The 26786-nt window shown below is 45.5% G+C and overlaps 1 long non-coding RNA gene across 1 annotated transcript in view; it reads left to right on the plus strand.

The window, feature by feature from the left end:
* LOC127002783 (uncharacterized) overlaps positions 1 to 26786 on the plus strand; it is a 94618-nt gene that overhangs the window by 16166 nt on the left and 51666 nt on the right. Inside the window, exon 2 of the long non-coding RNA XR_007756536.1 lies at positions 17578 to 17661. This is a non-coding gene — a long non-coding RNA (uncharacterized LOC127002783). The remainder of the gene's footprint in view (positions 1 to 17577; positions 17662 to 26786) is intronic.

Genomic DNA, 26786 nt, shown 5'->3' on the forward strand with positions numbered 1-26786 from the left:
TTTTTGTTGTTCTTCATGTTCTTGTCTGAGAGAGAGAGAGAGAGAGAGAGAGAGAGGGGGGGGACAAATTTCACTCAGAAGACGTAGATGAAAGAAGACCTCCTCCTCTACTTCCTCCTCCTCCTCCTCCTCCTCCTAACGAGTGCTACTCAACGGGCAGGCTTCTGAGTGGCCGCCAGTCACTAGTGGAGTACCGCTGGGATCAGTGCGGGGACCAATTCCATTTATTTTATACATCAACGATTTAGAAACGAGATTAAAATCCTCCCTATCAAAGTTTGCTGACGACACCAAAGTGGGTTGCAGGGCCCTCAAGACCGCAGATTGAGAAACCATCCAAAGGGACCTTCATCAGAGTTCCAAAAGTCTTTCTGTTGCCTGCGTTTCCATGTTTTCCTCTTCTTCCTCCTCCTGTGTATGTAGCAACGGCGACAAGGAGCCTCTGAGGACACACACACACACACACACACACACACACACACCCTTGCCAAGTCTGTTCCATCTCCTCCCACGCTCTTATGGACCCCCCCCCCTCCCCTTTCTCTCTCTCTCTCTCTCTCTCTCTCTCTCTCTCTCTCTCTCTCTCTCTCTCTCTCTCTCTCTCTCTCTCTCTCTCTCTCTCTCTCTCTCTCTCTCTCACACACACACACACACACACACACACACAGCTTCCCATTCAATACCGCTACACTATCATCACCATCACCACCATCATCACCACCACATTGTCCTTTCAACACCACACTATTAAAGGTCTTCACCACCACCATCTTCATCACCGCCATGTTGTGTTATTCTTTCTTCATCACCATTTTCATCCCCATTTTCATCACCACTACGCTGTCCTTCCGCTCATCACCACTTCAGTCATCACCATTTCTCCCTTCATCAACACTCATCTACTACCCATTCCCTTCCCCCCTCATCACCACCATCACCACCACCACCTCCATTCCCTTCCTCACCACCTCCCTTGTTCTCTTTCCTTGTCTCTCTCTCTCCCCGCCCGATGCAGACCACCACCACCACCACCACCACCCACGCACCCAACATTGGCCCACTTCCAAATTTGATAATACGGTATTGATCCGCCTCCGTTCATTCTGAAATTCCCCTCGCTCCCCCCTACCCTTCTCCCTCTCTCTCTCTCTCCCTCTCTCAGCCCCCCTTTCCTCCCCTCTCTCCCCTTCCCTTCCTCCTCTCCTCTCAACTCATCCTTCTTCCTCTTCCAACCCCTTTCCTTCTTCCTCTTCCCCCTTCCTCTCCTCTCCCCCCACCTCCACATCCTCTCTCCCTTTCTCCTTCCTCTCCTCTCCTCTCTCTCAGCCTCCTCCTCCTCCTTCCTCTGCCTCCTCTTCCTCTCAGCTTCCCTTCCTCTCCCCCCCTTCTTCCTCTCAGCCTCCCTTCCTCCCCTCCTCCTATTTCCCTCTCCCCTTCTTCCTCTCCCATTTCCTCTCCCTTCCCTCTTCTTTCTCTCCCTTCTCTTCCTTCCTGTTTATTCTTCCTTGTTGTGTCTTGGTCTTAGTCTTACGCAACAGGGCACGGTGGTACTTCTTGGGTCAACAACAACAACAATAACAACAACAGCAACAGAAACCAGAAGAAGAAGAAGAGGAGGAGGAAAAGGACAAAACAAGACGAAATAAAAAAAAGATAAAAAACAAGAAGAACAAAGAACGAGAAGAAACAAAGTGAGAAGAGAAAGAAAGAAAAAAAAAATTACCACCACCACCACCACCACCAAAACTGCCCCCTCAAGCTTGACTTAAAGGGGATGAGTTTCTCTCCTTCAGCGTTTTCCTTCTCTCTCTCTCTCTCTCTCTCTCTCTCTCTCTCTCTCTCTCTCTCTCTCTCTCTCTCTCTCTCTCTCTCTCTCTCTCTCTCTCTCTCTCTCTCTCTCTCTCTCTCTCTCTCTCTCTCCCCTTTCTTCTTCTCTTTACTCCTCTTCTTCCTCCTCCTCTTCCTCTTCCTTTACCTCCATAACCTTTGTCTTTCTCCTCCCTTCTTCCTTTCCTTCCCTCTCTCTCTCTCTCTCTTTCCTTCTCTTTCTTCCTCCTCCTCTCCCTCTTCCTCTCCCCCATCTCCACCTCAGTCTCTCTCCTCCTCTCTTCTCTTCTCCCTTCTTTCATCCTCCCTGTTTTTCCTTCTCTCTGCGTCCCTTCTTCCCCTCCCTCTCTCTCTGTTTCCTCCTCTTCCTCTTCTTCTTCCTCCATCTCTACTTCCATCCCCATCATCTACGTTTCTCCTTCTCTTTCTCTTTTTTCCCTCCTTGGTTTTCTCCCTCTCTCTCCTCCTCTTCTTCTTCCTCCTTTTCCCTTCTTCTCTACCCCCATCTCTTCAGTCTCTCTTCTTCTCTCCTCTCTTTCCTCTTCCTCCTCCTCCTCCTCCATTCCCACATCCTTAGTCTCTCCCTTTCTCCCTTCTTCCCTCTTTCCTCCTCCTCCTCCTCCTCTTCCTCTTCCCCCATCTCCACCTTCTTAGTCTCTCTCATTACCCTCATTTCCTCTCCCTCCTCCTCTTCCTCCTCTTCCTTCTTCCTCTATCTCCCCTTCTACCTCAATCCCCACCTCTTCATTCTCCCTCCTCCCTTTTTCCTTCCCTCCACTTCTTCCTCCTCCTCCTCCTCCTCCTCCTCCTCTTCCTTCTTCCTCTATCTCCCCTTCTACCTCAATCCCCACCTCTTAATTCTCTCTCCTCCTTTCATCCTTCTTACCCCCACTTCTTCCTCCTCCTCCTCCTCCTCTTCCTTCTTCCTCTATGTCCACCTCTACTTCAATCTGCACCTCTTCATTCTCTCTCCTCCCTTCCTCCTTCTCCCCCCCCCCACACACTTCTTTCTCCTCCTCCTCCTCCTCCTCTTCCTTCTTCCTTTATCTCCCTCTCTACCTCTATCTCCACCTCTTAATTCTCCCTCCTCCCTTTTTCCTTCTTCCCTCCACTTCCTCCTCCTCCTCCTCCTCCTCCTCCTCTTCCTTCTTCCTCTATCTCCCTCTCTACCTCTATCTGCACCTCTTCATTCTCCCTCCTCTCTTCATCCTTCTTCCCACTTCTTTCTCCTCCTCCTCCTCCTCTTCCTCTTCTTCACCCCGACTCCAACTCCACCCTCTTCCTCTTCCCCTCCACCACCACCACCACCAGCTTCCCTCTCCACATCACCACTCCCTCACTTTCATCTCTTTGGCCCAAGCACCACCACCACCATCACCATCACCACCACCACCCCTTTGGCCATACCGAATTCGCGACCCCTCCTTTCCCCTCCATCTCTCCTCCTCCTCCTCCTCTTCCTCCTGCCTCTCCCGCGTCCACCCACACAGCAGGCTTGCCAAACCCTTCCCGACACGCCCTCCTGCAGGACCCGATGCCGAAGGATGCGTTGCCCTAGGATGGAGCCCCGGGGTCTTAGGGGGTTATCCGGGCACCTCTAACTGGATCTTGGTTGTCGGGAAGGTGGTTCGGTTGAGGCGTTAGGTTTTGGGTTTGGTTGGGGTTGGATTCGAGTTGGAGGTTTAGATTCCATTCTTTGTTTTGATCCTTCTCCTCCTCCTCCTCGTCGTCCTCTTCAGTTCTGGGTGTCTGTATATCCCGTGGTTATTGTCTAGTTCACTCCCCCGTCAAAATAATGGAATGGGATGAGTATGGGATGGTCCCCAGGCGCCCAAAGAGGAGTTTTCTCACCATCGTCAACCCATATCGAGAAATACTCCACGTAAGGCCTTCAACCTCTCACCCAAGACCGCTTACCCAGCTCCCTACACACCCTTCGGCCGCTCTGGAGGTCTTCAGTTGCTGGATAAGGAAAGGGAGGTCAGAATTATCGGAGAAATATGTTTGCAAAGTCTGTATTTCCCTCAGAACGTGTGGCAACGTCGCATGTAAGCTTGTCCTCCTCTTGTCGAATCAATGCTCCCAGGCGGTATGGAACGCGTGCGCTCATTGGCTGGGAAGCGAGCCAAGAGATGCGTGTGAAGACCCCGAGTTTGGGACTATGTGAATGGATGCTGGGTGTTGGAATTGTGGCATGGATGGTGATGGCCGTGCTTATGGTGCCTGTTAATGTGCTCCTCGCTAAACCTACACCGCGGATTCATTGTTCCCTCCAGTAATAGAGAAAGTAATGGGCGATTCTGCAAGAGGGCGGCGTCCGAAACACTTCTGAAAGGGAGCTTCGAAATCTATGAATGGAGGGCGGACCGACGCGCAGGCCCCGCTCTTGGCAGACGCCCTGGCCAACACATTTTCATTCATTGCGGCCACACCAGGAGTCCGCCGACCCACCCATCAACGGCGAAGTCCTGCGACACCGAAATCCTCTTCACGAACTGGATCTGGGGCTTCAAGACGAACTGGAAGGAAGAAGGAAAGGACAATGCCGAGGATGCCGCAACACTCTGGCAACCGGGAAGCTATTTTTAGACTTTCATTACTAACGGACGACTAACGACGGGGGGGGCGGGAAGGGGGGAAAAGAGGGGGAAAGAAGGGGGAAGGGGGGACTGGAAACACAAAGAGATGTCCACGTTAGAGAAACTGCCCTGACATCGCCCCCGTCAACCCAGAGAAAGACCAGAGAAAGGCCTGAAGGGGTGACTGGCAGGAGGTTCATAGCGGGGTCTAAGCTTGCATGGGGATTCTAAACCTATGTGTAGCGGATTCGAACCCCCGACCACAGGACTAATAAGCTACTGAGTGGGAGGTTGTGCCATCATCACCATAGCGACCGTGTACGTGCGAGGGCGCCTCCACCACCGGAACCCTCACCTCCTCCCCTCCCTCCTCCCCCCCCCACCACCACCATCACCACCGCCTCTCCTTGTGAATGGGACGCCGCCACCACCACCACCACCACTGCCACTGCCAACACCAACCCTCACCTCCCTGCCATCACCACCACCACCACCGACAGACTCAACACCCCGCAGCCGCCACCATCACTATCATCACCATCACCTCCCCCAACACCATCACCACCACCTCCAACCCCACATACGTATTTCATCACCACCACACTATATTTCACTCCTTCATCACCATTTCGTCATCACCACTTCATTAGCCATATACGAGTACATTCATCACACTTCTTCAATCACCATTTTTTTTTTTATTCCATTTATCATCACCACCACCACCACCACCACCACCAACAACAACAACAACAAAACCAACCGAAATCAACAACAATTACAACAAAAACAACAATAAAAACACCACCACCACCATCACCATCACCACAATCGTATTACATCACCACTGCTACCACCATCATCACCACACCCATCATCATCATCACCTCCATTACCAAGTCTTCCCTACAACCATCAGTATCACCATTACCTCCAGCATCACCACCACCACCACCAACAACAACAACAACAACAACACCGCCGCCGCCGTCCTCAACACGTCCCCGCTGAGACGCCACACCCAAAACGTCACGTCCATTTCGCCCTCTCCCACCACCACCACCACCACCACCACTTTCTTCAACACCAAAACCACAGCCATCTCCACCTCCACCACCACAGCCACCACTTTCTGCACCCACCACCAACACCAACAAAATCACCACCACCACAGCCACCTCCACCTCCACCACAGTCATTACCACCACCAGCCACCACATTTTGCACCCACCACATCCACCACCACCACCACCACCACCAACAACAACAACAACACTCGTATCAACAGAATCAGAAGCGAATCTTTTTTGGGGGGGAATCGAATCCTTTGTCCTTCGCTCTTTGTTCTACACACACACACACACACACACACACACACACACACACATACTGGACTTTGGTGATACAGATGTTGCTAATGATGTTTTATCACCAAAGTCCAGTATGTGTGTGTGTGTGTGTGTGTGTGTAGAACAAAGAGCGAAGGACAAAGGATTCGATTCCCCCCAAAAAAAGATTCGCTTCTGATTTTGTTGATACGAGTGTTGTTGTTGTTGTTGTTGTTGGTGGTGGTGGTGGTGGTGGTGGTGGATGTGGTGGGTGCAAAAAGTGGTGGCTGGTGATGATAGTGTGAGTGTTGTTGTTGTTGTTGAGGTTGTAGTTGTTGTTGTTGTTGTTGTTGGTGGTGGTGGTTGTGATAACGGTGGGAGGGGTTGTTTTTGTTGATTGTTTTGTTTAGTTGTTAATTTTGTTTATCTCGATTTTCTTCACCATGATCGTCTTTTTCTTTTTTTATTATTTTTCGTCATCTTTTTCTTCTTTATTTCTTTTCCCTTTTTATTTTTGTTCTTTTTCTTCTTCGTTTTCCTCTTCTTCTTCTCTTCTCTGGTTTTCTTTTTCTTTGTCTTCTCTCTCATTTGTTTCTTCTTTGTTTTTTTCTTTTCTCTTTCTTCTCTTCTTTTTCTTGTCTTCTTTTTCTCCTTTTCTTCTTCTCCTTCTTTTGCTTTATATCCTCCTTTTTTTATTTTCCTTCCCCTCCTCCTCTTCCTTCTTTTCCTTCTCCACCTCCTTCTCCTTTCTTTCCTTCCTGTTTTGTTTCCTCTTCGTGTTCTTCCTTTTCACAATCTTTTTGCTCTCCTTCTCCACCTCCTCCTCCTCCTTCTCCACCTCCTTCTCCTTTCTTTCCTTCCTGTTTTGTTTCCTCTTCGTTTTCTTCCTTTTCACTATCTTTTTGCTCTCTTTCTCCTCCTTCTTCTCCTCCTTCTTCCTCTCCTTCTGCACTCCAGCTTGAGGCATTGTTACGGAATTCTTGCTAGTAAAATCGTGACCGCGCCCGCCGCACGGAGGGCACCCAAATATGTTTTATGAGAATATCTTCCTTTTTTCTCTTCCTTGTTACACGCGGAATGGAAGCAACTTATTGGCTCAAAACTTCCCGAATTATTTACCCGAGTCGGAAATATTGGCAGCATTTCTCGCATGCCTGCAATTCCTTACCTCGAGGCAGTTTGAAACGGAAGGAATAGAATTGAAAACCTGACCTAGAAAAGAACGGGGGCAATGACGGTCGTGTTGGGGCATAGCTCTACACTGACGTACGCCTTGCCGCTGTGCACAAGCTCCGTATCATTGACCTTTGTGCATGGAGTTCGACCTCAGCGCTGTGACCCATCTTTATACGAATGAAAAGTCTTGACCTGGGAAACATGGGTCAACTGAGGTCATGTTAGGTCATAGGTACACACTGAACTACGCCTTGCCTCAGTGCACAAGCTCCGTATCATTGGCCTTGGTGCATGAAACTCCGACTTCTCGAATGAAAATCCTGACCTGGGAAAGATGGGTCAACTGAGGTCGTGTTAGGTCATGGATACACACTGAACTACGCTTTGCCTCGGTGCACAAGCTTCGTAACGTTGACTTTTAAACTCTGATCTCAGCGATATGAATGAAAATCTTGACCTCGGAAACATGGTGCTCAGGAGGTCATGTAAGGTCATAGATTTACAAAATGACCTACGCCTTGGCTCAGTGCACAAGCTTAGTATCATTGACCTTTGTGCATGGAGTTTGACCTCAGCGCTGTGACCCATCTTTATACAAATGAAAAATCTTGACCTGGGAAACATGGGTCAACTGAGGTCATGTTAGGTCATAGATACACACTAATCTACGCCTTGCCTCAGTCCACAAGCTTCGTAACATTGACCTTGGTGCCGGGAACTTGATCTCTTGAATGAAATTCCTGACCTGGGAAAGATGGGTCAACTGAGGTCATGTTACGTCATATATACGCACTGACCTACCTACGCCTTGCCTCAGTGCACAAGAATAGTAACATTGACCTTGGTGCAGGGAACTCTGACCTCTCGAATGGAAATCTTGACCTCGGAAAGATGGGTCAACTGAGGTCATGTTAGGTCATATATACACACTGACCTACGCCTTGTCTCAGTGCACAAGCTCCGTATCCTTGACCTTATATGACCTCAGCGCTGTCTAGTCTCGATACGAATGAAAATCTTGACCAAGGAAAGAGAGAGCAGTGAAGGTCTTGTTTTCTTGTTTTCACTATTATCTTTTTTGTTTTCCTTTATTTTCATCATCTTTTCCTTTTTTTCTCCATATTTTTTCTTATTTTTCTTCTTCTTCGTCTTTGTTTCCCTTCATTTTCATATCATCTTTTCCTTCTTTTTTTCCATATTTTTTCTTTTTTTTCCTCTTCTTTGTCTTTGTTTTCCTTCATTTCCATCATCTTTTCCTTCTTTTTTTCCATATTTTTTCTTTTTTTTCCTCTTTTTTGTCTTTTTTTTCCTTCATTTTCATCATCCTTTCCTTCCTTTTTCCATATTTTTTTTTCTTCTTCGTCTTCGTCTTTGTTTTCCTTCATTTCCATCATCTTTTCCTTCTTTTTTTCCATATTTTTTCTTTTTTTTCCTCTTCTTTGTCTTTTTTTCCTTCATTTTCATCATCCTTTCCTTCTTTTTTCCATATTTTTTTTCTTCTTCGTCTTCGTCTTTGTTTTCCTTCATTTTCATCATTTTTTCCTTCTTTTTCCATATTTTTCTTCTTCGTCTTCGTCTTCTTCATGTTCTTGTTCTTCATCTTCATCTTCACCTACTCTACTTCTCCTTCACCTTGACCTACGCTTTGCCTCAGTACACAAGCTCCGTATAATTGACCTTGGTGCATGGAACTTGACCTCAGCGCTGTGACCCATCTCGACCTTGGAATTTGGGATTGGCACTGAGCCACTCTTCGATCCTCTTCTTCTTCTTCCTTAGCCTTGAAACCCGCCACCGACTGACTGACCCCCCGAATCGATCCTTTTGACTGACAGAATCCGAACTTCGACCCCCTTTAGACAGAATCCTAACCTCAACTTCCTATTTCTGTCTCAAACTTGTGAATCTCAATTGACAGAACCCTTTCCTCAACCTGCTGACCTCCGAATCGATCCTTTTGACTGACAGAATCCGAACTTCGACCCCTTAGACAGAATCCCAACCTCAACTTCCTATTTCTGTCTCAAACTTGTGAGTCTCAATTGACAGAACCCTTTCCTCAACCCGCTGACCCCCGAATCGATCCTTTTGACTGACAGAATCCGAACTTCGACCCCCTTTAGACAGAATCCCAACCTCAACTTCCTATTTCTGTCTCAAACTTGTGAGTCTCAATTGACAGAACCCTTTCCTCAACCCGCTGACCCCCGAATCGATCCTTTTGACTGACAGAATCTGAACTTCGACCCCTTAGACAGAATCCCAACCTCAACTTCCTATTTCTGTCTCAAACTTGTGAATCTCAATTGACAGAACCCTTTCCTCAACCCGCTGACCTCCGAATCGATACTCTTGACAGACAGAATCCCAACTTCGACCTCCTATCAGACAGAATCCTAACTTCGACCTCCTATCAGACAGAATCCTCATCTCAACTCTCTGTTTCTGTTTCATTTCTTTAAACCACAATTGACAGAACTCTTTCCTCAACCTACTTATTTTCTTTACCTTAGAATCCATAGCTTGACTTCCTTTCTCTGTATTAATTAAACGTCTAAACCTCAATTGACGGAAACTATCCTTGACGGTATAATTTTCACCTTGACAGAATTATCACCTCTTCCTATCTGTCTCAACCTTACGAACTGCAATTGACAGAACCTTCCTTGACTCTTTCTTTTTGGACTTGACAGGATCCAAACTTCGTCTCCCTATCTGTCAACCTTGGAAACCTCAATTGACAGAACCCTTTCCATCTTTTTACTCTGACAGAATGCTCACTTCGTCTCCCTATCTCTGTCTCAATCTCGTGAACTGCTATCGACAGAACCTTTCCGGCGATACCTTTCTTCCATCTCTCTCGCGGACTCGTAGCGCTAAGTCCCTGGCAAACACTACCCACGACCACTGTGATACGTCTGGTAAATATTGAACCGCCATTTATCTCTCCTCTCCTTCCCTTTTTCCCTTTTTCTAGTGGTGTATGGTGCGTTGAACCCTTCGTTTCTTCTCCTCTCCCTACCCTATGCAAGGTAACCCCTGTATACCTAACCCCGCCTAACATCACTATCCATGAACTTGTCTAACCTCTTCTGTAATGTGTCTCTCGTACTGGCACTCACAATATGACTGCCAAGCCTGTTCCACTCATCCACCACTTCACTAACAAGGAATTCTTGCCTATGTCTTTTATGAATCTGAATTTATCCAACTTATGCCAATTGTTACGTGTCCTACCCGGCTCTCTTGCCATGAAAACCTTGATAAATCACCCTTATTAAAACACTTCATCCGTTTATAAACTTCGATCAAGTCTCCTCGCACCCTTCGCCTGTCTAGAGAATGCAAATTTAAATGTTTATGTCTATCTTTATAAGTCAAGCTCCTTTGCCCATGAATAATTTTTGACCTCATCTATACCAATTCCAATATCTTGATGTCCATTCTGTAGTAGTGACCAAAACTGAACCGCATAATCGAGATGAGATCTGGCTAATGCTAAATACACCTTGAGGATGACTTCGTCTCTTCCATTGCTAAGCTCCTTGAAACGAAACCCAGTACCCTGTTTGCCCGATTCCTAGCCTGAATGCATTGTGGCCTTGGACGGAGATAATTTTTTTTTTTTACCGTAGAATCCACAGCTTGACTTCCTTCTCTGTCTCAGCTACTTTCCTTATGACCTTGACAGAATCCTAACCTGAACTCCATATATGTCTCAAATTTGACTCGCAATTAACAGAACCCTTCCTTTGACTCTATCTTTTTGGACTTGACAGAATCCAAACTTCGTCTCCCTGTCTGTCAACCTTGGAAACCTCAATTGACAGACCCCTCAACCCCTCTCGCACCTAGTCCTGCTTATGGAAGTGTCATTTTAGGAACAATTTGGTACCGCCTTCCCTTACTGTTCCGCTCGTATATTCCTAACTATATTCCACTCTCAGATATTTTTCCATTTCTCTCATCCCAGATTTATAACCACCTCAAACCCGTCCCTTTCAACTACTCTCTGTGTCATAATTTAGTACCGCCTTCTCTCATTATTTCCTTCGTATATTCCTAACTATATTCCACTCTCAGATATTTTTCCATTTCTCTCATCCCACATTTATTACCCGTCTCTTCCAACTATTCTCTGTGTCATAATTATATACCCACACACTATTGACACACCCACCAGTTCTATCATTCTATTCCATCTCCATGATATAATAAGAAATCATGATAAAATTACAATGCAACATAACAGAATGAACTATGCATGAATGTGTGGTTAAGTTATTCATTCTTATACATACACATACTCGTAACATAACCCCCAGTACTATTCTGTTCTTTCTACAACATGACATAGTGAAAACATTACAATTTTTTCCTGCAAGATAGCAAAGTGACCGAAGTCTATCCTCATTACCTGCTTCATCCCGTTTTTCCTATCTATTCTATCTATCTATTCGTCTTTCCCTATCTTCCCTATCTATGTCCCTCTCTCCACGCCTCTCTTTCCTCCATCCTCATCAGCTCCTTCCTCCCGTCTCACCTAACTAGTCTGCGCTGCTTTCTGGCGGCGTAATTTGACCGCTATCTCCGGGTTGCGTAATCGTGGGGGGACTTGTTTACGTGAGGCGATGAGACGCTGATTATATATAATTATCTATATTATCAAAGCCGGCGCCGGAGGGGGATCAGAGAGGCGCTGCCGTGGAAGTGGGATTTGAGATGAGGTAATGATAAACGTTCTCCGTGCTGTCTGTGCCTCGTGTCTGCGGTCTGGGAAGGGTGAATCAGGCGTCTAGTGTGAGGTCTTGGGTCCGGGTGCGCCATCATGTTTGTACACTGGCTCAAAAAAGTATCTGCAGAGTAATTTTTGTATACTTTGAGATTGTACACTAGCTCATAAAAGTGTCTTCAATCTAGTTTAAATATTTTGGGATTGTACACTGGCTCAAAAATGTATCTTCAATCTAATTTAAATATTTTGAGTTTGTACACTGGCTCAAAAAAGTATCTGCAAAGTCATTTTTATATATTTTGAGATTGTACACTAGCTCAAAAAAGTATCTGCAGGTGTATTTTTTTTTTGTTTGAACATTTTGAGATCAGCGACGATAATTATGTTCTGAAACTTGAGCTTTGGAGGGTGAATCAAGTGTCGTGAGATCCTGGGTCTGGGATCTAATGTTCTTATACAAATAAAGACATAATTTCCATATCGCTTAGTTTGAGAGAGTCTAGTTTTCTGTGGCTGAGTGGTTGGGGAGGCGGTGGCTGAGTGGTTAGCGTACGGGGCTGGCGTTCAGAAGGATGCATGTTCGCGTCCCGCCCGCCGCTACAAACAAGCTGGCAATTTTTCAGTCACCGCCGAGTGGCATAAGACTATCCACATGCTGTCCTGAAGACCGCCTATCAACCCGGACTCTAGATTCTCCATCAAAAATAAGGATGAAAGGTGACCTCCGGGGGGCAGCATGAGCCAGGCAAGATGGCGCCACTATAAACACCAGGCCCCACTAAGAAAGGCACTATGGGCCGAAATTATATAAAAAAATAGAAATCAACCCACGAGAGAGAACGAAGAAAGCACTCTACAGGAACATTGACATAACCCTTTCCATTATACTTCGTCCCCAAACCACACCGGACAGTCTGATCACTCCGGCGGGTCCAGCGGCTCCTACGTCACGAGTATTGACGCAGTTCCTTCATCCAATTGAGGCGTGACGTCACTCCATTGGGACACACTCTCCTCTTTGTAAGCGGGTGGGCGGCGCGGCGAGGAAACCAATGGAGAAACAGAGAAAGGAAAAAGTTAAAGGAAAAGAACAGGGAAAAAATAAAGAGAATAACCGCGTTCCAATATATGAGAGAGAGAGAGAGAGAGTTAATATCAATTAGTAAGAAAAGAAGGAGAGAGTAAGAGGACGAAACGAGGACAAGGAAGAGAGAGGAGGAGGAGGAGGAGGAGGAAGAAAAAGAAGATGAAGTGGAATCAGAAGAACAAGAAGAAAGACAATGAAGAAAACAACAACAACAACAACAACATAAGTTACCAGAAACCAAAAGAAGAAGAAGAATAAAAAAAAAAGAAGAAAAGGACAAAAAAAACAAGACGGAAAAAAAAACAAGGACAAAGAACAAGAAGAAGACAAATGAAAAAAAGACAAAAAGAAAAAGAAAGAAAAACAAACCACCACCACCAACAACAACAACAACAACAACAACAACAACAACAACAGTCAGGTCAAGTCAGGTCAGGTCAGGTCTTAAGGCGCCTGTCATCTTATTTTCCTACAACCTTAAGGAGACAAAAAAAAAAAAAAAAAAAACAAAAAAAAGGAGGAGGGAAGGGGGGGGAAGGGGAAGGGGAGGGGAAGGGGGAGAGAGAGAAAGGGGGGGAGAGGGGAGGGGAGGAAGGGGGAGGAAGGGAGGAGGAAGGGAGAAGGAGGAAGGGAGGGAGGAGAAAGAGGGGGGGAAGGGGAAGAGAGGAAGGAAGGGAGGAGGAGAGGAAAGGAAGGGGGGGGAAGGAGGAAAGGAGGGGAGGGGAGAGAAAAAGAAGGGGAGAGAAAGGGAAGGAAGGGGGAGAAGGAGGAAGGGAGGGAAGGGGAGAGAAAAAGGGAAGGGAATTAGAGGAGGAAGGAAGGGAAGGGGAGAGAAAGGGAAGGAAGGGAGGGTAGAGGGAGAAGAAGGAAGGGAGGGAAGGGGAGAGAAAAAGGGAAGGGAATTAGAGGAGGAAGGAGGGGAAGGGGAGAGAAAGGGAAGGAAGGAAGGGAAGGAAGGAGGGGAGGAGAAGAAGGAAGGGAGGAAGGGAGAAAAAAGAAGGAAGGGATGAAGGAGGAAGGGAAGAAGGAAGGAAGGAAGGAGAGAAAGGGAAGGAAGGGGGAGGGGAGGAAGAAGGAAGGGAGGGAAGGGAGAAAAAGGATGGGGTGGAGAGGAAGGAGGGAAGGGAGGAGAAACGGAAGGAAGGGAGGAAGGGAGAAGGAGGAAGGAGGAAGGGGGAGGAAGGAGGAGAGAGAGAAAGGGAAGGAAGGGAGGGTAGAGGGAGAAGGAGGAAAGGAGGGAAGGGGAGAGAAAAAGGGAAGGGAATTAGAGGAGGAAGGAGGGGAAGGGGAGAGAAAGGGAAGGAAGGGAGGGAAGAGGGAGAAGGAGGAAAGGAGGGAAGGGGAGAGAAAAAGGGATGGGAATTAGGGGTGGAAGGCAGGGTGAGAAGGGGAGCATTTTCTTTCTTTATTATTATTTTCTATTAGGGAGATGCTAAACTCCCCTCCCTCCCCCCTTCTCTTCCCCCCCTCCCCCTCCCCTCCTCCCCCCCATTACACAAGACGTCTTACTTACTAAACAAAATAGTTCCTCTTCACTCGCTCATCCTCCTCCTTCTCGACACACTGAATGAAGAAGAAGAGGAGGAGAGGGAGGAGGAGGAGGAGGAGGAGGAGGAGGAGGAGGAGGGAAGAAGGGGGTGAGCTCCACTTGACCCTCTCTTACACCACCACCACCACCACCACCACCACCACCACGTTTTTCATCACCACTTCTAACACCACCACCACCACCACCACCACCACCACATTTTTCATCACCACTACCACCACCACCACCACCACCACTCTTCTCCTTTCTCAAACAGTTAAACTTGCAATCTCTAGAAAGGCGAAGGGTGCGTGGAGACATGATCGAGGTTTATGAATGGATGAAAGGCTTTAATAAGGGAGATATTAATAAGGTTTTGTTGGTAAGAGAACCGGGTAGGACACGTAGTAATGGGTTTAAACTGGATACATTCAGATTCAACAGGGACACAGGCAAAAATTGGTTTACTAACAGAGTGGTAGATGAGTGGAACAGGCTGAGCAGTCATGTGGTGAGTGCCAATACAGTTGTCACATTCAAAAATAGATTAGATAAATTCATGGACAGCGATATTAGGTGGGGTTAGATTCGCGGGAGCTTAGGTTCAGAGGAGCTGCCTTGTACATGCTTACCGGCCTCTTGCAGACTCCTACGTTCTTATGTTCTTATGTTGTTCCCTTTCCTCTTTTCTAATCCTTTTGCTCTTCTTTTCCTTCCCATTTTTCTTTTTCCTTTCCCTTCTTTCCCTCGCGTTTTCATCACCACTACCATCACCATCATCACCACCACCATCATCATCATCATCTGCATCACCACCGCCACCACCTTATGCTCCATCATCACCTCCACTGACAAGCTTTTCTATCTAATCTCTTTCTAAGCCTTGACGTTCACCACCACCACCACCACCACCACCACCATCACCTTCCTCTATTCCTTCATTCATTCCATCCTTCCTTCCTTCAATCCTTCTTCTCCTTCTTTCTTTCCTTCTGTATTTCCTTCCTTCCTTCCTTCCTTCTTTTTACCATTCTTTCCTTTCTCCTCCATTCCTTCCTTTCTTTTCTTCTTCTTTCTTCCTCATTTACATTCTTTCTTTCCTTTTCTCTTCTCCTTCCTTCATATCCTCTTTCTTCCTTCATTCCCTCCATCGCTCCCTCATTCCAATTCTTCCTTTCTTCCTTCTTTACATCACTTTTCCTTTTGTCTCTTCCTTCCTTCATTCTCTTCTTTCTTATCCTTCCTTCCTTCCTTCCTTCAGTTTTTCCTTTCATTCATTTCCTCCTTCATTTCAGTTCTTTCCTCTTCCCATTCCTCTCCTGCTGTTTATCTTTCATCCCTCTTCCTTCCTTCTTTCTCTCTTCTTTCTTATCCTTCCTTCCTTCCTTCAGTCATTCCTTTCATTCATTTCCTCCTTCATTTCATTTCTTCCCTCTTCTCATTCCTCTTCTGCTGTTTATCTTTCATCCCTCTTCCTTCCTTCTCTTCCTGCCTTCATTCTCTTCCTTCTTATCCTTCCTTCCTTCCTTCCTTCAGTCATTCCTTTCATTCAATTTCTCCTTCATTTCATTTCTTTCCTCTTCTCATTCCTCTCCTGCTGTTTATCTTCCATCTCCTCTTCTTTCCTTCCTCCCTTCCTTCCTTCCCTTCACTCCTTCCTTCCCTCCTTCATTCCCTCCTTCAAGACAGCGTTGGTGAAGGATATCTTGGTCACTTTCCTTAGTCTTCCTTTTCCTATTGATATTTTTCCTCCCACACTTCTCCTCCTCCTCCTCCTCCTCCTCCTCCTGTGTATGTATGTTTGTGTGTTTGTAAGCTGCCGGAAGTTAAGCATCAAAAGAAGACTTAGTTGATATTTTGTCGGGTTTTTTATTTATTTTATTTTTTTGGTCATTTTGAAGTTAGTGATGTGTAGGTTGTTGTTGTTGTTGTTGTTGTTGTTGTTCTACTTCTTTTTGTTCTTCGTTTTCTTTGTTTTAGTGCTTTTCATTTTTTTTTCATTATTTTTCTTTTTCCATTAAGTCTTGCTTCTCTCTCTCTCTCTCTCTCTCTCTCTCTCTCTCTCTCTCTCTCTCTCTCTCTCTCTCTCTCTCTCTCTCTCTCTCTCTCTCCTTTTTAATTTTTTTTTATCTATATTTTCACATTTCTCTCCTCTAGCCTCTCACCCAACAGCTCTCTCCTCCTCTTCCCATCCCTCCTTTAATTTTCCTTTTTTTGCTCTCTCTGCCTTGTCGTTAGCTTTCTCTTTACTCCTCTTCTTCCCATTCTTTGCAATCCCATTTTCCTTCAAGCCTGTCACTCTCCCCCTCTCTTCCCATTCTCCATTCATTCTTCCTTTCTCTTCTTTGTCGCATGTTCTCTCCTTCCCTTCCCATTCTCCCAGTCATTCTTCCTTCCCATTCTTTGCAATCCCATTTTCTTTACTCCCCCTCTCTTCCCATTCTCCCAGTCATTCTTCCTTTCCATTCTTTGCATTCCCATTTTCTTTACTCCCCCTCTCTTCCTATTCTCCATTCATTCTTCCTTTCCATTCATTGCTTTCTCTTCTTTGTCGCATGTTCTCTCCTTCCCTTTCTCCCAGCCATTCTTCCTTCCCATTCTTTGCAATCCCATTTTCTTTACTAGCCTATCACTCTCCATCTCTCCTTTCCTTCCCATTCTCCTTTCATTCTTCCTTTCTCTTCTTTGTCGCATGTTCTCCCCTTCCCTTCCCATTCTCCATTCATTCTTCCTTTCCAATCATTGTTTTCTCTTCTTTGTCGCATGTTCTCTCCTTTCCTTCCCTTTCTCCCAGTTATTCTTCCTTCCCATTCTTTGCAATCCCAGTTTCTTTCAAGCCTATCACTCTCCATCTCTCCTTCCCTTCCCATTCTCCATTCATTCTTCCTTTCCAATTATTGCTTTCTCTTCTTTGTCGCATGTTCTCTCCTTCCCTTCCCTTTCTCCCAGTTATTCTTCCTTCCCATTCTTTGTATTCCCATTTTCGTTCTACTCTATCACCCTCCACCTCTCGTCTTCCCATTCTCAATCCACACACGCCGACACACTCCGTCTTCCGCAGTAGGCTAGCCATCTGTTATCATATCTTAGGTAGGCTTCTGCTCTCTCTCTCTCTCTCTCTCTCTCTCTCTCTCTCTCTCTCTCTCTCTCTCTCTCTCTCTCTCTCAGGCCCTTTCTGACTTTCCCGAGCCAACCAAGATATATTTTCCTTAACTTTTCTTTCCTAATGGACCTGTAAGAGAGAGAGAGAGAGAGAGAGAGAGAGAGAGAGAGAGAGAACATGAAAGAAAACTCATGCTATTCAAACTCCCCGCCAGAGCGCCACGCCAACGCCATCTGGAGAGCAACGGAACAAACTCTAATCAGATGGACCACGCGGCGTTGTGCGGGGGACCCATGCGGTGAGTTACTTCCTGATGTGGTTGTTTATTTGGTCATTTCTCTGCCTTTTAGAACTGATGCAAGTATGTGTATGGGTGTGTTAGGCATTGTTTAGCGCACTGTGAAGGTTGCAAGGTGAAGCGAATACGGTGATGGAAGTTATGTAAGATTTTGTGTGTTCTTAGCAACTGGCCTTTTGGTAGTGAACGATGTCGTATATAGATGCAGTATAGATTGCTTATAGTTGTTCTGAGTCAGGATGCAATATTTACTTAGGCTATCAGCTGTTTAACTTCATATTATTCACGTAGTTTGTGTGGTATAGATTAGGCTATCAGCTGTTTAACTTCAAATTATTCACGTGGTTTGTGTGGTATAGATTTGTTGATTTTCATATTCGTGTGCTATAAGGTCGCCTGTTGTGAGGAGGAGTATATATGAATTAGGGAAGGGTTATTTCCTGATGCATTACTTGTTTAGGGTGTTCAAATTCACGTGTTATATGCTTGTAGGGTGTAGATTTGTTTTAACTTTATATTACGAAAATTAATACCGTTGTGAATATACGTTTTGAGAGAGAGAGAGAGAGAGAGAGAGAGAGAATGAATATTTATCATGAGAGAGCTCAAAACACCTCGTATCCGGATGTCATTTCCCCACACGTGTCAGACTCCGAGAAAGCATCTGCGGCACCTCAACACCCTCACTGCTTCCGGGAAAGAGTGTTCGATGCTTTTATGTGCTCAGTCCGCCTTATGAAAGAGGATCTGAAGAAGGAAGCAGCCCCAGAAACGATTTAAGTCCACCGAGTTAGTAAGGGTTCGGATCAGACTCCCTTGTTACGGCTTCGAGGCTTCGGAAGGTTCGGATTGCGTGTCATTGTCTGTATCACGATTTCAGTGGTTCGTGATAAGACTTCGTGACTCTGCATCTCCGAAATTTAACTCTTCTGACTAATATTTTTCTTAGGGGACTTTTTATTGTTTTTTTTTTTCCTTGTTAACTCTTTTCCCTACTCATGATTTTTTTTAGCGGACTTCTTATTGCTGTTTTTTGTTTTGTTTTCCTTTGTTAACTCTTCTCTCTACTCATGATTTTTTTAGGGGACGTTTTATTATTATTATTTTTTTTTTTTTCCCTTAAGCTGCCTCCTTGGTGTGGAAAATTATGTACATTCGAAGCTGAGGTTTTCATATATACGATTAGGCGTTTCTCGTTTCTTAAATTAGTATTCTCATGCAGACTCTTCCGCCTCTCACGTCAACTATTTCCAGAAGCCACAGAGGAGATTAATCGGATTCACATGATTGTTTTATTCGTAGATCGGTTTTCTTAGACGCTTCCGGCTCTCAAGTAGATCGGTTTCCAGAAGCCACGGAGGAGATTAATCGGATTCTCATGATTGTTTTATTCGTAGATCGGTTTTCTTAGACGCTTCCGCCTCTCTCGTTAGCTATTTCCAAAGGCCAAAAAAGGAGAGTAATAGTGTCCATGAGGTTGTTTTTTTTTACGTTGATGGTACAGAAGGTTTGTCAAGTTACCACCAGGGTCGTAAAACTATCCACCTTGGAAATGCCGCCCACAACTCCATGAAAGTCTTGGCAATTATATGTGTGCTTGGACGACGAAATGCTTAAGAATATGGGCTTTTTAACATGCGGAACTAATGAATGAAGGAGCTTTTTAACTCAGACCCACATCTGCAAAAAATTTTAGGCTCACTCACCCACATTTGATAAGGCTCTAGTTGAGGTTTTACCAGTATTTCCATGGATAGTTTTATGAGCCTAGTGATAGTTTAACAAGGTTTCTGCACTACGAACGTGAAAAAAACACTCATGAGAACCCGATTAATCTCATTTGTGGCCTTGGAAAATCGTAATTGGGCCTAGTTATTTTGTTGTTAGACAGAACCGGAACCACAGAACATGATATTAGTTTCTCCTTTCCAAAAACTTCATCCTAAGATCATCAAGGCTTCGTGTGTGTGTGTGTGTGTGTGTGTGTGTGTGTGTGTGTGTGTGTGTGTGTGTAGACGAAGCAGACTTACAAGGGGGTGACTTTGACGTATTCCCTCAGGTCAGATAGTTACTTGTGTTAATTGAAAGAAACCGGAAGCACAGAACGTAATATCAGTTTCTCCTTTCCCAAGAATTCATCCTTACACCATCAAGGCTTCAGTGTGTGTCTAGCGGAGCGGACTTAACAAGGGTCAGACTGTGTGATTCCTCAGTTCCTTTCCTTAGTTACATTGTGTTAGGACGAAAACGAAGCACAGAACGTAATATCAGTTTCTCCTTTCCTAAGAATTCATCCAAACACCATCAAGGCTTCAGTGTGTGTCTAGCGGAGCGGACTTAACAAGGGTCAGCCTCTGTGATTCCTCAGTTCCTTTCCTTAGTTACATTGTGTTAGGACGAAAACGAAGCACAGATTATGATATCAGCTTCTCCTTTCCTAAAACGTCATCCTAACACCATCAAGGCTTCAGTGTGTGTGTGTTTAGCGGAGTTTCTCAGTTCATCTTCCTTCCGCGGCGTAGTGGGAGCTTCGCGGAGGCCAGGGGCGCGTGTATCCCTGATGAACCTTTCCTGGAAGAGTGCCTGGAGCGCCGTCGTTCTTGCCTGAAGCCTGACAGAAGACCGATTGGGGCGATTGGGGCTTCTGCGATTGTGTGTGTGTGTGTGTGTGTGTCTGTCTGTCTGTCTGTCTGTCTGTCTCTGTCTGTCTGTCTGTCTGTGTCTGTGTGTGTGTGTGTGTGTGTGTGTGTGGAGAGAGAGCGAGAGGGAGAGAGACGGGGAGTAATAGATTGAGAGATAGATAGAGAGAGCACAGTTTTGTTTGCCATATAACTTAAACCGTCGTTATTGTTTGCGTGAATGCGCCGGGTAAGCCTCTGGAGCTGCATGATCCTCTTATCAGCAATGCCTGGCCGTGACTTCCTGGCTGCACGTGCGACGGAGGCGGAGAGAGAGACAGAGAGGCAGCGGGTGTGGCGAGACTTTTTGCCCATATTCTTCAAAGTCTTGGCGCCGAACTGCACACATTTCCCAAGGCTTTCGTCGGAGTTTGGGGCATTTCCAGGGGTAGTTTTATGACCCTGGTGGTAGTTTAACCCTTCTTCTGTACCGTGAACCTAAAGAAACATATTTGACAAGGCTTTCGTCGGAGTTTGGGGCATTTCCAGGGGTAGTTTTATGACCCTGGTGGTAGTTTGGCCCTTCCTCTGTACCATGAACCTGAAGAAACACACATCTGACAAGACTTTCGTAGGAGTTTTGGGCATTTCCAGGGGCAGTTTAAATGACCCTGGTGGAAGTTTGACCCTTCTTCTGTACCGTGAACCTAAAGAAACATATTTGACAAGGCTTTCGTCGGAGTTTGGGGCATTTCCAGGGGTAGTTTTATGACCCTGGTGGTAGTTTGACCCTTCTTCTGCTCCGTGAAACTAGAAACACACATTTGACAAAACTTTCGTAGGAGTTTTGAGGATTTCCAAGGGTAGTTTTATGACCCTGGTGGTAGTTTGACCCTTCTTCTGTACCGTGAACCTAAAAAACACACATTAGAATTCGACAGACCTCCTTTTTTAGGGTAATGCATATTCTTAAACATTTCAGCGTCGAACTTCACATATTTCCCAAGGCTTTCGTAGGAGTTTGGGGCGTTTCCAAGGCTAGTTTTCTGACCCTGGTGGTAGTTTGACCCTTCCTCTGTACCATGAACCTAAGAAACACACATCTGGCAAGACTTTCGTAGTTTTGAGCATTTCCAGGGGTAGTTTTATGACCCTGGTGGTAGTTTGACCCTTCTTCTGTACCGTGAACCTAAAAAACACACATTAGAATTCGACAGACCTCCTTTTTTAGGGTAATGCATATTCTTAAACATTTCAGCGTCGAACTTCACATATTTCCCAAGGCTTTCGTAGGAGTTTGGGGCGTTTCCAAGGCTAGTTTTCTGACCGTGGTGGTAGTTTGACCCTTCCTCTGTACCATGAACCTAAGAAACACACATCTGACAAGACTTTCGTAGGAGTTTTGAGCATTTCCAGGGGTAGTTTTATGAACCTGGTGGTAGTTTGACCCTTCTTCTGTACCGTGAACCTAAAAAACACACATTAGAATTCGACAGACCTCCTTTTTTAGGGTAATGCATATTCTTAAACATTTCAGCGTCGAACTTCACATATTTCCCAAGGCTTTCGTAGGAGTTTGGGGCGTTTCCAAGGCTAGTTTTCTGACCCTGGCGGTAGTTTGACCCTTCCTCTGTACCATGAACCTAAGAAACACACATCTGACAAGACTTTCGTAGGAGTTTTAAGCATTTTCAGGGGTAGTTTTATGACCGTGGTGGTAGTTTGCCCCTTCCTCTGTACCGTGAACCTTGAAAAACACTCATTAGAACCCGACAGATCTCCTTTTTAGGGTCATGCATATTCTTAAACATTTCAGCGTCGAACTTCACATATTTCCCAAGGCTTTCGTAGGAGTTTGGGGCGTTTCCAAGGCTAGTTTTCTGACCCTGGTGGTAGTTTGACCCTTCCTCTGTACCATGAACCTAAGAAATACACATCTGGCAAGACTTTCGTAGGAGTTTTGAGCATTTCCAGGGGTAGTTTTATGAACCTGGTGGTAGTTTGACCCTTCTTCTGCTTCGTGAACCTATAAAAACGCTCATTAGAACCCGACAGACCTCCTTTTCAGGGTCTATTCTTAAACATTTCTTCGCCAAAGTTCACATTTTTGCCAAGGCTTTCGTAGGAGTTTTGAGCACTTCCAGAGGTGGTTTTCAGATTGGGACAACGGAAAACAGAAAGGGAGGTTGATGCCAAAAGAAAGCCAGTCATCAGAGACTCCTATTGTACGGCTGCTGTTGTGGTGGAAGAAGAAAACAATCAGGGAGCGAGAAAAAAAAACACGTGAAGGAACCCGCCAAAATAAGGTCAACAGAAAACCGCCATCATCAGTATTTTTTTTTTTTTTTATTTATTTATTTTTTTTTTTTTGCCTTTCTGCCTGAAGTAAGGAAACGAAATGAGTGAGAAAATTGAGATTAGGCTCGTAGGGGACAGTGAATGACCATATGTTTTTCTTGTATATTCACTTTCGTTCCGGTATATTCAGACTTTCGTTGGAGTTTTGAGCATTTCCAGGAATAGTTTTATGACCCTGGTGGTAGTTTGACCCTTCTTCTGCTCCGTGAACCTAGAAAAACGCTCATTAGAACCCGACAGATCTCATTTTTAGGGCCATGCATATTCTTAAACATTTCTTCGCCCAAGTTCACATTTTTGCCAAGGCTTTCGTAGGAGTTTTAAGCATTTTCAGGGGTAGGTTTATGACCCTGGTGGTAGTTTGACCCTTCTTCTGCTCCGTGAACCTAAGAAACACATTTGACAAGACTTTCGTAGGAGTTTTGAGCATTTCCAGGGGTAGTTTTATGACCCTGGTGGTAGTTTGACCCTTCTTCTGCTCCGTGAACCTAAGAAACACATTTGACAAGACTTTCGTAGGAGTTTTGAGCATTTCCAGGGGTAGTTTTATGACCCTGGTGGTAGTTTGACCCTTCTTCTGCTCCGTGAACCTTGAAAAACGCTCATTAGAACCCGACAAATCAACTTTTTAGGGTCATGCATATTCTTAAACGGGTGGTTGAGTGGTTGAGTGGTCAGCGTGTGATTGCGGTGTCCTGGAAGATCTAGGTTCACATCCCGCCCGCCGCTAGACGCTGATAATTTAAGGTCATCGCTGAGTGGCTTAAGACTACCCACATGCTGTCCTGAAGACCACCTATCAACCCGGACTCTAGATTAACTTTTAAGAGGGTCTAGTGGAGCTCTGGGGGTCAGCATTAGCCAAGCAAGAATGGCGCCACTATAAATTACTTGCCTGCGTCACTAACAAGCTACGCGGTCCTCAACAAGTACCAGTTTAGTTAGAGAGGAGAGTTCAAAGCAACTCTCCTTCTTTTCTACTCTTTGTGTCTTCCTTTCTTCCTTCCTTCCTTTCTTTCTTTCTTTCTTTCTTTCTTCCTTATTCCCTTCCTACCTTGTTTCCTTCTATCCTTCCCTTCTACTCTCACCTGCCGGGCGCCTCACCTGTTGAAAGGAGGCTAAAATAAGTACCATTACCCTTAAACACAACCAACGGACGACATCTTTACAGCGAACCGGATATCCCTTGTTCTGGACGCCGCCACCTGTCTCTCTCGCACGCGATGCCCCACTCCCCCCCTCCCCACACACACACACACTCCCTCCCTCTTCTTCCCCTACCCAACCATCCCTCTCCTCCATCCCCCTCTCCTTCCCTTTTCTCTCCTGCTCTCCTCTTCCTTCCTCCCCTTTCCCTCCTTCCCTCTCTTTCCTCCCCCTTCCCCCTGCTTTCCTCCTCCCCCTCCCCTTCCCTTTTCTCTCCTGGTCTCCTCTTCCTTCCTCCCCTTTCCCCCCTTCCCTCTCCTTCCCCCTGCTTCATCGGACGAGTCTTTAATAATAAATCGGAAAAAGTAATATTAAAACTGTATAATTCGTTGGTTCGACCCCGTCTAGAGTACTGTGTACAGTTTTGGTCTCCCTACTACAGAAAAGACATAGAAAAGTTGGAACGGGTCCAACGAAGAGTAACAAAGATGATTCCTAGGTTGAGAAATTTGTCATAGGAACAAAGGCTTAAAGAAGTAAATTTATTCAGCCTATCAAAACGAAGAATGCGAGGCGATCTAATAGAAGTGTTTAAAATGTTCAAAGGATTCAGTGATATTAATGCGGAAGATTACTTTACAATTGATCGATCAAATAGAACAAGAAGAAATCACAATTTGAAGATAAGTGGTAAAAGATTCTCGTCGCTCGAAGCTAAACACTTCTTCTTCAATCGAGTTGTTAATGTTTGGAACTCTCTACCTTGTGATGTCGTTGATAGTACAACAGTTACGGCCTTCAAGAATAGATTAGACAAGTGTTTTGAATCCAACCAGCAACTTAGATATTACTCATTGTCGTAATAACGTTAAGTTCTTTCGAGTACTGGTGTCCTTGTCCGCTTTTATCGCCCGGTTAGTGGTAGCAGTAATGGTAGTTCTTTCCTCTTTCCTACATAAATTCCATGCAGTTTTTCCATGCTGCATGGTTCTTTTTCCTTTCCTGCCAGCTTTGGCTGGAGGGATGGGGGGGTGGGGAGGAGCCTTTGCCTTTGCTGTCCTTCATCTTCCACCTTTGATTAGATAGTTAGTGTAGCTTGTCACAAACAGCCTCGTAAGGACCAGCAGGTCTGCTGTTGTTTGTTCTTCCTTTGTGTGTTCCTTTGTGTTCCTCTTACCCTTCCATCTCCTCCTTTCCCCTCTCCTTCACCTTTCTCTCCTGCTCTCCTCTTCCTTCCTCCCCTTTCCCTCCTTCCCTCTCCTTCCCCTGCTTTCCTCCTCCACCCTCTTCTCTCCTTTTCTCTCCCTCCTCTCTCCTCTTCTCTCCCTCCTCCCTCCTACTGCGTCTGCACGTGTATGGTTCCGTGGTAGTTAGACTGATTGGTCCGACATGACTTACCGAAGACTCATGCTGGGAGGGAAGCCTTATAATGTGCTTTCCCTCTCCCTCCCTTCCTTCCTTCCTTCCTTCCTTCCTTCCTTCCTTCCTACCCTCCCTCCCTCCCTCCTTCCTTCCTTCCTTCCTTCCTTCCTTCCCTCCTTCCTTTCTTCCTACCCTCCCTCCTTCCTTCCTTCCTTCCTTCCTTCCTTCCTCCTTCCTTCCTTCCTTCCTTCCTTCCTTCCTTCTTTCCTTCCTTCCTACCCTCCTCCCCTCCCTCCCTCTCTTCCTCCTTCCCTTCTTCCTTTCTTCCTACCTCCCTCCTCCCTCCCTCCTCCTTCCTTCCTTCCTTCCTCCTTCCTTTCTTCCACCCTCCTCCTTCCTTCCTTCCTTCCTTCCTTCCTTCCTCCCTCCTTCCTTCCTTCCTTCCTCCCTCCTCCCTCCTCCCTCCCCTCCTCCTCCTTCCTTCCTTCCTTCCTTCCTTCCTTCCTTCCTACCCTCCCTCCCTCCTTCCCTCCCTCCTTAAGGTCTGGGTAGTGTGACCTTCCTCTCCCTTCCCCTGCTCGTTTTCTCTATCTGTTTGTCTATTATTGTTTTTCTTTCATTATTTCTTTCTGTTTTTCCTTTTTTCTCTTATCTATCTATCTCACTTTTTTATTTGTATCATAATTTCTTTCTTTCTTTTTATCTTTTCCTTTTGTTTGTTTTCTCTCGTTTTCGTTTTTCCTTTTTCTTTTTTCAGTCTTTCTTTCTTCTCTTTTTTCTTACTTTCTCATTTTTTCTTTCTCCTTTTCTTTCATTTTTCTTTCTCTTTCTCACTGTCTTGCTTTCTCATTTTCTTTCTTCCTTTATTTCTTTCGCCTTTTCTTTCTTTCATTCTTCCTTTCTCTCTCTCTCTCTCTCTCTCTCTCTCTCTCTCTCTCTCTCTCTCTCTCTCTCTCTCTCTCTCTCTCTCTCTCTCTTTCAAATGATTCTAAAAGTGTTAAATTCATTATAAAAACTGAGAGAGAGAGAGAGAGAGAGAGAGAGAGAGAGAGAGAGAAGAAAGAACGAAAAAAAACAAAAGAAAGGAAGAATGAAATAAATAAAGAAAGAAATAAAGGAAGAAAGAAAATGAGAAAGAAAGAAAAAGAAAAATCAAAGAAAATGAAAAAAATATCTGCATAAGTCTAATAAATGATAGCTTAAAAAAATGAAGGGTTTAAACGCTGCCCATCTACACCAAAACGGGTGAATAGGTGAAGAGGGTTGGGTGGCGGACTGATTCAGCCTGGCGTAACGGGGCTCGAAGGAGGGACAATGTAGTTAGCCCTCGAAGTGTGTGTCAGCGATGAAATTACCCGCGTCGTCCTACATTGCGCCTCTACGGAGAATACATTAGCTTATAGGGCCGTTTCATGGAATACCCCCCCTCTCTCTCTCTCTCTCTCTCTCTCTCTCTCTCTCTCTCTCTCTCTCTCTCTCTCTCTCTCTCTCTCTCTCTCTCTCTCTCTCTCTCTCTCTCTCTCTCTCTCTCTCTCTCTCTCTCTCTTCCTTTCTTCCTCTCTCTCCTCTTCCTTTCTCCTCCTCTCTCTCCCTTTCCCTTTCTCTCTTCCTCTCTCCTACTATCTCCATCTCTCCCAGTCC

This window comes from Eriocheir sinensis, chromosome 24 (genome assembly GCF_024679095.1).
Source record: "Eriocheir sinensis breed Jianghai 21 chromosome 24, ASM2467909v1, whole genome shotgun sequence".
NCBI classification, from domain to species: domain Eukaryota; kingdom Metazoa; phylum Arthropoda; class Malacostraca; order Decapoda; family Varunidae; genus Eriocheir; species Eriocheir sinensis.